We start from the raw sequence: 12,778 nt of genomic DNA, 5'->3' as shown, positions 1-12,778 counted from the left end.
GGAATTCAAACTCAGGTCTTCCTGATTTCAGGTCTAACTCTTAATCCACTACACCACCTAGCTTTTTCTTGTCTCCTGTTCTCCCCTACCAGTTCCCATCTCTCATCCCATTGCTGCTTACAGGAATTCCATCTAGATACTAATATCAGACAAGGATGACAACTGGCAGAATCAGTGTGGCCAGCCGAGCACGGTGTGGTTCCGTCCGGGCTCTGGAGACAAAAGATCCTGCTTCAAACCTCACCTGAAATGCTTATTACTTGTGATATCCTAGGCAAGTCAGTCTACTCAGCTGCAAAATAAGGGCTAGGGCTAAATGTCCTCTGAAGGCCATTCAGTCTTGAGATCTTACAATCTGCAATTGCAGAATCTTGAAACCCCTAAAGGGGGAGATTGAATGGTTCCACTATTTTCTTTGGCAAATTGTGGCTTTCCAGGACAACCCTCTCTGATTCACATAATAGAAGCTATAACCTCAGCCTTATATTTCCCTATCTTTGGCAGAGGCTAAAGCTCTTCCTCTCTGGTCCTCATCTTCCTCAGTGGCCATTGCACCTGTATTGAGCTAAAAATCAACACCATTGCAGTCTGTCAGTGTAAGGATGTGGCATCACAGTAAGACTGAACTGTCACCTCTGACATTTATCCACAGCAAAGTTTGGAGTAATGGCCTTGTAAGCCCATTACAGTGGAGTGGTAGGCAGGTATAAATCTCACCTTCTGCAATCTGTATTCCCTTCCTTTATTTTGGTCAATATCACTCCCAGCCTGCTTCATTAGGCTGGGGTGGACCACAAGGTTTAGTTCTTGACCTTGGACTTCAATCAATGCCAACACATCATACAGACTGTAGATGAAAAAACCTATTAATTCTCAGCGAGTCCACCCACTGAGAACCAGGAGATTATTCCCCTGAAATGCATTAAAGGGGCTTTTTCCAGTTTCATAATAATTATGCCTTGGATTTACAAAGCTCTTCTCCCCCCAAGCCTCCCCATTTATCTTCCCTTACAATATCATTGTGCAGCAAAGGAGGACAAAGTTCAGTTTCATACCCGTTTTAGAAAAAAGGTCACAAAGGCACAAAGACAGGAAGCAACTGAATCAGACCCAGAGTGACAGGTCACATTAGGTGATTTGTCAGTCATGGGCACAGGGCTAGTACCTATTCCCTTAAATTCTGTCTCAATGTCATTCCCAATCAACTAGACTTTGAAGAATTCCCAACGGGCCTTGAGCTGTGGGGTTTCTGCTACTGAGATTTGACTTCTGGAAACTTCTTTAAGGAATAGGTTTCTTGTTGAATTTCATTTAAACCCCACTAAGTTCCCTACTTTTTCTCAATCTACAATTGCAATAGGAGGTCTTTAGGTTACACAGAAAGAAAAATAGCTTGATCATGGGAGGTTTTAGACACTGGAATAAAGTTAGACCATGAGAGGTTTTAGATATTGGAATAAACGTGGATCATGAGAGGTTTTAGACATTGGAACAAATTTGGATCATGAGAGGTTTTAGACATGGGAATAAACTAGTAAAAGAGATGGGCCATCTTCACTAAAGAGTCATGGAAATGCTACAAACTCCCATCTGTTGGGGCTGGATTATATTAGATTTAATTTTGTATCTGCCCTTTTAAAGTATAAGCTTCTTGAGGGCAGGCATGGAGCCATTTGCCATCATTTTATCTCTGCCAATCAATCAGCAAGGATTTAAGTATCCATTATTTTGTCAGTCACAGTTACACACTGGAAATTCACAGACAAAAAAGAATTGATTCATATCCTCAAGGGATTTTACTTACTTCCTATCTCCAACAACTAGCACAGCATGTTGTAAATAGCTGGCATTTAACAGAATTCTAGGATCATAGATAAAAGAATCATATTATTTAACATTCTTATTTTACAGATAAAGAAACTGAGCCCCAGAGAAGTGAAATGGTTTTCCCAACAACACAAAAGTAAGTAAGTGAATAGAATCTTAGAGAAGATAGATATAGTAGACCTCTCGAGGAAATTGAATGGAGATACAAAGGAATATACCTTCTTCCCAGCCAGTACCTGGCACATGCACAAAAGTAACTAAGTGACAGAACAAGGATATAAATTCCCCTTCTTTGACCTCACTGTGGTAGCGTGGGGTGGGGGGGGGGGCAGCTCGGTGGCATAGCTGTACAGTACGGGGCCTGAAATCAGTAATAACTGAGTTCAAAGCCAGCTTCAGACATTTATTAACTAAGCCACTTAACTGCCGTCTGCCTCAGTTTCCTCAACTGTAAAATGGAGATAATAACAGCACCTACCTTCCAAGGTGGTTGTAAGGATCAAGTAAGAGAATATTCATAAATCTCTTAGTACAATGCCTGGCATATAGTAGGTACTTATTGGATGTTTGTGTTTTTGTTTCCTTCCCACAGAAGAGCTGAAAGGGGCATATTGTAGGGGATCAACTTGTTCAACCCCCTTATCTGACTCTATTGAAGATCTGGAGGGTCTAGAAGGTCAAGAGCTCAAGGGCCTTGCTCATCATAAGATAATGTGTCAGAACCAGGGCTAGAACCCAGACTTTCTGTGTCCAAGTCCAGGGGTGTCTCCACCATACTTCTCTTGTAGAAATGGAAGAAACTGATGACCTCTCAGTATCCTTTCCAACTATCCTGACTTTCACGATTTTTCCCTCAAGTTGGTCAAAGCAGAGCACAGATGTGGGCAAGGCTAAAAGTTCAGTCCATGTACTAGCAAGTTAACCTCACTCAGGAGAAAATACAACCCCAAAAAAATCCTTCTGCCAAGGACAATAACTCTAAGCCTGGTCAGCCATATCATAAATCCACAGGAGAGTGTTAATGATTCATCATAGAACAGAGGTTCTTAACCTTTTTTGGGTCATAGAATCCTTTGGGTGGTCTGGTGAGCCTATGGAACTCTTCTCAGAAGAATGTTTTTAAACACAAAATAAAAAAGCATAAGATTAATAAGGCAACTGATGATATTGAAATAAAGCTATCTAAATTTTAAAGGGAAAAATAGTTCACTGGATCTCAGGTTAAGAATCCTGGGAATATAGAAATCATGATTTTCCTGTACACACACACACACACACACACACACACACACACACACACACCACACACACACAACAACAATTTAAAAAACATATGTCACTGACTATAACTGATGGTTATGACCATCTTCATACATAATGGGCTTTCTCTTATTAAACATCAGTCAGATACACATAAAAGTATGAAACCCGCTGTCAGGTAATAAGGTGAATTATCCACACTGTGGGCTCTTCCTGTTAGAGAGAGAAACAGGCTCATTCTATATCACCAAACATACTAGGTTTGGTCCATAGTATGAATAAATCTTAGTCAAAGTGAAGTACTGTTTAATGGGGCTGGATGTCCCCAGGCTCATCTTAAACTTTTCCTATTCAATTTATACAGCTTTGACCTCTAGTTTCCATATGGGAATTCACTAAGAAATGAAATTAGACTGTGAACTCCTTGAGAGCAGGGACAAGTGTAATTTTGCCTTTGTTTCTCCAGAGCTCAGCCCAGTGCCTGGAACACAGTAGGTGCTTAATAAATGATTGTTGACTTGACTGGACCAGATTATACTTTCCAAATCCTGGAACTTCTAGGACATTTGGATACTCATTGTCTGGCTCAGTCAGTTTTTTGGCTCTCCTGATCTCGCTTCCATAAATCAGCTGTCTCTGCCGCTAGTCAGCTTTGTCGTTGTCCTCTGAATTCTCTCCAAATGGCTGCTGCTTTCTAGTAACAAGTTCCACCAAAATGAGCTCAAGAGTTTAGCTGAGAGTCCCAGCACAGCCATATGAAACAAGAGTACCTTGCTCTGAATCAGGGATATGGTTTCTTAGTTTTTGAAGCTTCATTCACTATCAGGTTCCATGCTGCATTGAAAAATTGGATTGAATTGACTGGCATCCCCCTTCAGGCTTCCTCTAAACTGCTCCACACTGATTCCTGGAGCCTGCCAGGCCTGACTAATCCTATGGGCATGTGACTTGGAGAGGCAGTGAACAAGCACCCTGCCATGAGGAGAGCAGAACCACACTAGTGGATCCAAATGCTGGCCCAGCTACCTTGATGGATTGTCTCTAAAGGACTTCTCTAAGCATAGCTCCATTTTCTAAATTAAAATTTCATGATCCAAGTATACCAAGAGTCATGCAAGCACCTGTCCTACACAGGTCTTTGCTGACATGGCTTGTAATCATAGAGCACTGTGGCAGCTAGGTGGTACAGTGGATAGATTACTTGATTTGGAATCAGGAAGATCTGAGTTCAAATCCAGCTTCAGACACATACTACCTATGTAACCTTGGACAAATCACTTCACCTATGGCTGTTTCCTCACCTGTAAAATGAGGATCACCTATCTCCCAGGACTGTTATGAGATAAATGAGATAGCAATTGTCAAGCTCTTAGGACAGTGCCTATAAATGTTAGCTATTAGTACTAATAATACTACCTACTTCAGGAGGTTACTGTGAAGATCAATTGAGATAATACGTGTAAAGTGCTTTGCAGACCTTAAAATGCTATATAAATGTTAACCTTGATATCATATGGGTGCGACTTTGACATGGCTTTTAAAGGGATAATTCTTATTTGTAGGGTCAAGACGGAAAGGAGAGGAGGAATAACCACCAGATCTCTGTCATGCAAGTACCCATCATAAGCTCTCATCTTGCCAACAAGGAAACTGACCAAAGAGAAAAGGACCCATCGCCGTCGTTCCTGATCCTGGATCAGAGGTGGCAAAATATAACCCTACGAGGTAGGTGCTATTATTCTGACCCCTGGTTTACAGATGAGACAACTGAGGCTGACAAGGTTGTGACTATCTCACAGTCACGTAAACAGTAAGTGCCTGAGGCACCATTTGAACTCAGGTCTTCCTCACTCCGTGTCCAGTGATCTATTCACTTACTCTAGAGTTGTACAGGGCCTTCAAGATCATCTAATTCAAAGCTCTTACTTCACAGATGAGGAGACAAACAGAAAGGTAAAATGACTCGTCCTGGGTCATGTTGCTAATGGAGAGCAGAGCCAGAATTCAAATACAAGGACTCTGACTCTCAATCCAATGTTCTTTGTATTTTTTTTTTGGAGGGCAATTGGGGTTAAGTGACTTGTCCAAGGTCATGTGGCTAGTTAAGTGTCTGAGGCCAGATTTGAATTTAGGTCCTCCTGACTCCAGGGCCAGTGATCTATTCACTGTGCCACCTAGCCACCCCTAAACCCAACGTTCTTCCCATTATACCATGCTACCTCTCCATGCCAGGGCAAGGTCATACACAAAGCTTGGTGTCATGTAGAATCTACTGGCCTTGGATTTAGAAAGTCATGGTCTTAAATCCTGTCTCATGTTTATAAGAAGTATGTAATAGGACTAATATCTGCCAGGATTCTCTCCCTGCCCCCAACATGGGTTAGGCTAGTTTTTCCTCCAAAAGACAGGAAAGCTGAGACTTGACTGGCTTGGGAATGGGACATGGCTCGCGTCACATCTCCCTTGAAGAAGCTTACTGGAAGTCCTTAGTGGTAGTGGCTTAAGCTCCAGGATGCATAGCTGGCATGAAAGAGAACCTTGAAGGAGAGAGCTAAGATAGTATTTATCCACACTCATTCCAAGTTGGTGACCATGGGGCTGACCAAATGGTATGATACCTGGAGAAAACAGGATTAGAGAGAAACAAAGGCTTCTTTTGGAGGCTGGTTGGTTGTTGTCCTTCATGCTCAAAAAGGACCAAAATAACATCACTTCATCAGGGTCAAGGTACAGTGTGTCTATGCCTGATCAGACCAATACAAGCTTGGAAGGCTCTATCACAGGTCGGGCACAAACAGTACATATGAATATTTGGAGAGGAGATATCTTTTGTACATCTCACGTTTCTTTTGAACTACTGTAATTCTGTTTTGCTCGTAGAGCATGGGTACTTTCTTTGATGTGGGCATGCCATGCTGGGCAGTCCTGTGCCAGTGTCTGCTATGTCTCACAATTGATTCTGGACTAATGGAGGAATTCTACCAAATGTTTCTGGTTATATAAGGAATGTCAGCACTCTCAGAGACATCATATGAGAGATATCATATGCTAAATAACCAGTTTATAGCCATTAAAATAACATCAGAAATCGAAGAGTAGGTTCATTGACAATCTAGACATTGTGGTGGTGATGCTCTCTCATGCTGGTTACAGGCCCATGTGATCACAATAACTAAGGACAAGATATCTACTTCTACCCAATTAATCTTCTTATGCCAACCAGGACACCCATCTCTCCCAACTTGTCCCAACAGACAAAAGAGCACTCAACCCATCTCAGGGCAAGAGACACATATCTGCAAAACAGTAGATGTGTCAGCATGCACCTGAATGTCCAAGTCATGTGTCTAACCTCTCAGAAACCACAGAATCAGTGCCACCCTATGAATGAAAAGGGCTCTCTGGTCCAGCAGTTTCTTAGATCCAACTTCCAGTAAAGTTCACATGATAAAAATGGACTGCTTTTGTACATGGTTCTAGCTGACGTCATTGGCCCCTACCTGGTTCATGAGATGCTTCTTCAGAGGGTTCTATAAGCCCTGGAAAAATAGTTGAATCTCCCTTCATTTGACAGGCTTCTTTGGGGGATCAAGGGAAAGTATTGTTATGAGGTGTCTTGCTTTCTAAGAGCATAGAGGAGGTGAAACTGTCATGGTATGACTATGGTGAATGTGTATTTATTTGGAAGAAAGGCAATCACCTAGATGGGAGTAACTAGGTGACACGATTGATAGATTTCTGGGCCTTGGCTCAGGAAAACCTAAATTCAAATCTGTTCTCAGACACTTACTAGTTATGTGACCTTGGGCAAGTCACTTACCTTCTGTTTGCCTCAGTTTCCTCTGTTATAAAATGATGCCAATAACAGCACCTACCTCAAAGGATGTGAGGATTAACTGAAATAATATTTGTAAAGTGCTTAACACAACTCCTGGCCCATAGTAGGCACTACATATAGGCTTATTCCCTCTTCCCTTTTTGAATTGACTTCATGGTAATCCAGAATTCCCGGACGAAGGTGAAGGAAAGTCCTCATTTAGCACCTTTGAAAGAAAAGAAGAGGTCCTCTTCAGAGGTCTCTAAGGGGGAAAAGAATTGGTATCCTCTTGATGTAGCTCCCAAGAAGAAGGCTTTGTTGGGTAAATCAGGGAATATACTGAGTGAGTTTTGGAAAAGTCTCAGTATCCAATTGAAGCACTTCACTATAGATGAACCTAATGTATGATGAAGAATTACTGACCATGCATCACCTAGCTATGACCATGAGGTTTTGAGGTGCTGCTCCTGCTTATAAACCTTGCATCAGGAGACCCATTATGAGCTGCAAAAAATTGACCTAGCCAATCACATGACACCCGTCAATCACATTGAGATAGAAGATTCAGTTCCTGCTAAGGAGAAAGGAAAAGCTAGGATTTCTGGCTTTTGTTCTCTTCCATGTTATTTTTTTTCTTTTTCCTTTATGGTAACTCCTTTGGAGGGGGCTATATTTTTTTTCTCCTCTTCCCCCTTAGTACTACTGCCTATGCCAGGGAAATCATACAGTAAAATTCCCCAAAGCATTTAAATGACAGAAGGTCTTCTGGAAGATCCTTTGGCTTTTGTTGCCATGAAGTAGTATATTATTGGACCCAAATCTATCAGTTTCCCTGCCCTAAAATGGGTAAGATTATTTTTTCCTCAAAAAATACATCAGAGCCAAGACTTGATTAGCCTATTGTTGGGCAAGGTTGAAGTGACACCTTGGTCCCTTCAGCTTTGTTGGCTGTATTGAGGAGGCTTCCCAGTTACCATAGGGCATTTAAAAATCTACTCACATGGAGTCTAGGCATTTCAGCCTTGGTTGATGGCCTAAGACTAAATAAGTCACCAGATCCTGCACTGCTGATCAGATGTGTTTCCATATGGATACTGAAGGGGCCACATCTACCTGAGATAAGTACTGTTATTTCCTTCTCAGTTCTATCCAGATGGCTGCTACTGTGGGTTCAGAGAGCACTTAGGTTACATTAGTAGTTAGGTCATGCTCCAAAGGTGAAGCTTTCCTTACGCAGAAGGGGAGGGTATGGTAGCTTACCCAATGAAGAGAGGGGCAGGGATAGATGTCATTAAGCTCCATGATTGGCTATCAAAGAGGGTAGCATTCTCCCCTTCTCTCACCCTTGATGTGAAGCCAAATTCCCCTTGGGGGCCCTGATCCCCACTTTGTTGACCACTGCTCTACAGGTTAGGTGACATCCCTGCCAATTCCACCATTCATTCAAGTGATCTAAGAAGCCAAATCTACAAAGTGATGCAAGGATCCAAGGAGCCAAGTGGCTTTTTGAATGCTTTAGTAGCATGCAAACGAGGAAAACTAAAACAGGTTTCATGGAAACATATCTTGTGGAAGAACCAATACGACCAATTAATTTGCATTCCAAAGCCCAGTCTTACCCTTGGAGTAGCCACAATCTAAACAGAGGAGTGAAACAAGGACATAATGAAGGATCCCTCAAAGGAACTGGACATAGGGAATTCAAATTACACTCCTAATGGGTTTGATAAAGCTGCTGCTGGAAAGCAGCAAATCAAAGAGCTTGGTGAGTAATGTCCTCTGTTTCCTCTCCAAACAATAACTGCAGGTGCCTAAAGAAATCAATACCTCTCCCTACCTGGTTTCTAGATCAAAGCTGGGAGGCAAGAGCCCTTCCTTGTTCTGCATGAAATGTTTGGCTATCATTTGAAACTTGTTCTCTGTAGGACATAGGCAGTGCAATGCAATTCAATTCACTTTAAATAAATTAAGAACTTGCTCTTACTCATCAGTGAGGGACAGAGGGCTAAAGGCACTTTGTTAAGAATTGGTGGTACATATGCAAAAAAAATACAGTCTCTGTTATGGAAGAGTTCACATTCTAATGGGTAGATGCCACATGCTCAACAAATGAATAAATGCAGGGTCATTCAAAGGAGGGAACAGATCACTAACAATGGCAGGTGGTAATGGTTAGAAAGCTTTAAGGAAGAGGTAACACCTGAATTTAGGCTTGAGGGATGATGTCTTCTGAGAGGCAGAGACAAGAGTGGAGTGCTTCTAAGGTAGAGATGAGGGTGAAGAACCTAGCTACTAGTCAACTTGCCTTTATCAAGGGCCTACTACATGCCTGGCATTGGGATAAGGGTATGAGAGGAAATGCATAAAGGCAAGAGATGGGGTGTCAATTTAAGGGAACAGCTAGTCATCCTTGGCTAGGGATATAGAAGAAGTGAAACATAATAATGTGAGACAAGTTTGAAAAAGTAGGTTATGACCAGATTGTATGGAAGGCTGAGAGGTCTGTATGTTTTACTGGAGTCAAAAGGAAGCCAACAAAGGCTTTTGAGTGGGTAGTGAAATAGATTTGTACCTTAGGAAGACTATTTAGTAGCTGTGTGGAGGACAGATTGGAGAGGGGAGAGGTTAAAAGCAGGGAGACCAGTTAGTAGGCTATTATAAGAGTGTAGGCAAGGGGTGATGATGGCCTAACCTAGAGGAGGGACAATGTGAGTAGAAAGAAGGGAGCAGATCTGAGAGATGTCATGAGGTAAAATCATCAGACCTTGGAAACGATTGAATGGGGGGAAGGAGGTAGGGAGAGGGAGGATGAAAGAACAACTGAGATTATGAACCTTGGTGATTGGGAGTATCAGTATCCTCACCAGAAATAGAGTAGTTAAAAGGAGGGACAGGATTCTGAGAAAATATGAGCTCCATTTTGGATACACTGAATTTGAATTGCTGTTAAGACCTCAAGGGGTCCATGTCCTATGGGCAGATGGTTGTACAGCAGGGGAAGGTCATTGGGGTTGGCTATAAAGATTTAGGAGTCACCCCCAAAGAGATATGATATAATTGATATGAGTTGATGAGATCACAAAGGGAGAACTAACTATATGACCTTGATCAAGTCACTTGCCTTCTTTGAGACTCGTTTTTTTTTTTTTACCTGTAAAATCAGGAGCCTTGATACTCTCTAAAATATGTTGCTGAACTAAAATTCCATGATTCTAACTTTGATTCCTTTCCATTTGGGAACTGTTCTAATTTAGCAAGCTAATGACTTACTAGAAGAAAGCTTTGCTAATACTGTATGCCCTGCTTAGTAAGTCAGAAACCATAGACCAAGGAAATGATGGTACTGATCCTATTGGGAGTAAGGCCATCAACAGGCCATTTAGCAAATGACTTTTTTGAGCCCTGGATAAGTTTATCTACCCCAAGTTATATAAGCAGAGGATGTAAAATAAGAGGGGCTGATCAAAATCCTAGAGCCAGGTGCCACTTCCTTGAATTAAAAGATTTCTATCTTTGCCACAAATGGTGGTATGCAGTCTATTGATATAGAATGCCATTATTTGTTCCCAAGTCAGGTTAACTCTTCTGTAGATGAGAATAATACCTCCAGCCCCTCCCCCAATGGAAGATGAAAAGATTCAAAGCAGGCATATTAAGCAGCATGTTCAAATTATAAATTATTAGGAACATTAACTCCCCTTGGGGGTTTTCTGTAGTCCTTAATCGTGTGGAAATGCTTTCCAGTTGCCATGGGCCACCACCTTAATTAAGAGACCTCACTGTGCGCTCTGGGGTTTCTGACATGAATTGCACATCCCACTGGCTGGGGACAGACCCTCCCTGCCTGGTTAACTTCTCACCGGGGCATGGTGACACAGCTGCTTGTGGATGCTGCAAAAAAAAAATTCCCCTCCCCCATCATCCTGAAACTCTACCCATCTAAAGAAGAATGAGGGAATGTCAACTTCCACCTCCCAGATGCCCTCAAAAGATTTTCATTCAACTGGATCTTTGGTGAAGACAGATTCTAGCTGAATTGTCTTGAAGCTGCCCACTCAATCAGGAAAATCTAGACTCCATGGATCCCAGCAGACCACCTTAGGACATGGTGCCTGACCAAAGGATGATGGTTCCTTTATTCCCTTTCTTTTCCCAGGTCTAAAAGCATCACCACTGCCACGTCTCATCACTGTCTCTTTTCATTAATCTGGAAGACTTCTAGAGTCTCACTTCATCTAAACAGAATCTGAAAAAAGCTGAAGGGAAGACGCTGCAGAGAAGGGAAGTCAACCAGGGACAATTTTCCATTAACTGCTTCTCATGACTTGCTAGTGCTCACCTTTTGTCCTCAGAATGTTTCTAATACTAGCTTCTTCACCTTGCCAGACCTCAAACAAGATTGAAACAGCCCTGGGCAAACCTAAAACACATTTCTGCTATCAGATAACCTTTGTGGTCATCTGCAGGAGGGTATATGCTGATGTTTGCCTTAATGAGGTAAACTAGAACCAGGTAGAACAATGTGACAAGTTCAGGCAAGAATCAACTTGCCTGGTATTGAATCTGCAAGGCTTAGCATCCCAGTGGGCACCTACATCCAAAGGGCTGGACTCATTCTTAGCAAAATGGGCTGGTAGAGAGGTCAGTTACAGCAGGGTTCCTCTATCCCCTCTGGCTATGGCTGGGAAGGTAGGAAGCTGGTATATAATGAGTTTGCTGATATATACGGATGCCAACTCAGTATTCATCTATTAGACCCCAGTCGGTAACTGGTGTCATTCTCCAAAGGCTTGTCACAGGTATATGCATGCAAATATATACCTGCATGTATGTGTGCACATGTGTGAGTGAAATCACACACGGTGTGGAGACAAAAAAGGTGCTCCAAACAGTCCTCAGGGTACTTCTGCTGCAATTCATGGGCAGAGCAGTGTGAAACAAACTCAATCCATTGTCTCTGTGTTCCAGCCCTTTAAGACTTCACAAGCCAAGCATGAAGCCAATAAATAAATACCTCTAGCCGGATAACTGTTCAATGCCTCTTCTTGGCCACATTCCCTTACTCCTTTCCTCTTTGTTTTTATGCAGTAGGTGATCTTGATGAAATAAAATAATAACAATAATCTGCTCCATTAGGACTAAACATTAAGGGAATTACTGAACATGTAACAGAAGAGGCAGCTGGCACAGGACATGCTAATGACTGCTAGAGTTTAACCCTCTTTCATTCTCACCATAATGGAGAAGTTAAACCCCTTCCAAGCTCACTTTCTTCTTCCCTCTCAGCAGTGAGAAGAGGTGGATCCTTCCTGAGCAAAGAATTGCCTCCCTCACTGGGCTGACAACTCTGTGGGTGGCAGCTGGGGCTGACTGAATCAAAATCAACAAACCCAACAAGTATTTACTAAGAGCCAGGTACTGAAGAGCACACAGGGAAGCAAGGTCAGTTCCTGCCAGGATCTCATAGACTAGCTCCATTAGGAAGAAACCAGGCTCGTCTGCCTTTGGGCTCCTTATTCTTAAAAGAGAATTATACTACCTAAGCAGGCTGTGTCTTTCTGGTTACTTCTTGCCATGGTAGAACCCCTGAGGTCCCAAAAGCATTGCAGGTGTGTATGGGAAGTCCTTACCCACTATTTTCCCTCATTCTATCAGTCAAATAGCAGTGATGAAAGTCAGATCTATTACTTTAGTTACTATGAGATCTGGCATCTACTAAAGGTATAACAGAATCCTCAGGAATACACAGATGAGTCCATTAAAGTAACTAAGAATAGAAGAAATAACATGTCTACGAAAATTCAGAATATGGAAGCAGTGCTTAGGATGAGACTACAGCACTGGAAAAGTTCCTCAGGAGCCACAAACTATCGA

At 42.2% G+C, this 12,778-nt stretch overlaps 1 protein-coding gene across 1 annotated transcript in view; it reads right to left on the bottom strand.

Moving 5' to 3' along the window:
* Positions 1 to 12,778, bottom strand: part of ASTN1 (astrotactin 1) — a 472,084-nt gene that overhangs the window by 247,263 nt on the left and 212,043 nt on the right. The gene's annotated exons all lie outside the window — the stretch shown is intronic.

The sequence above is a fragment of the Petaurus breviceps genome, unplaced genomic scaffold (genome assembly GCF_028583685.1).
Source record: "Petaurus breviceps papuanus isolate PSGF00001 unplaced genomic scaffold, PetGlider_PUasm1.0 90692, whole genome shotgun sequence".
NCBI lineage: Eukaryota > Metazoa > Chordata > Mammalia > Diprotodontia > Petauridae > Petaurus > Petaurus breviceps.
This window is presented reverse-complemented; position numbering and strand designations above follow the sequence as displayed.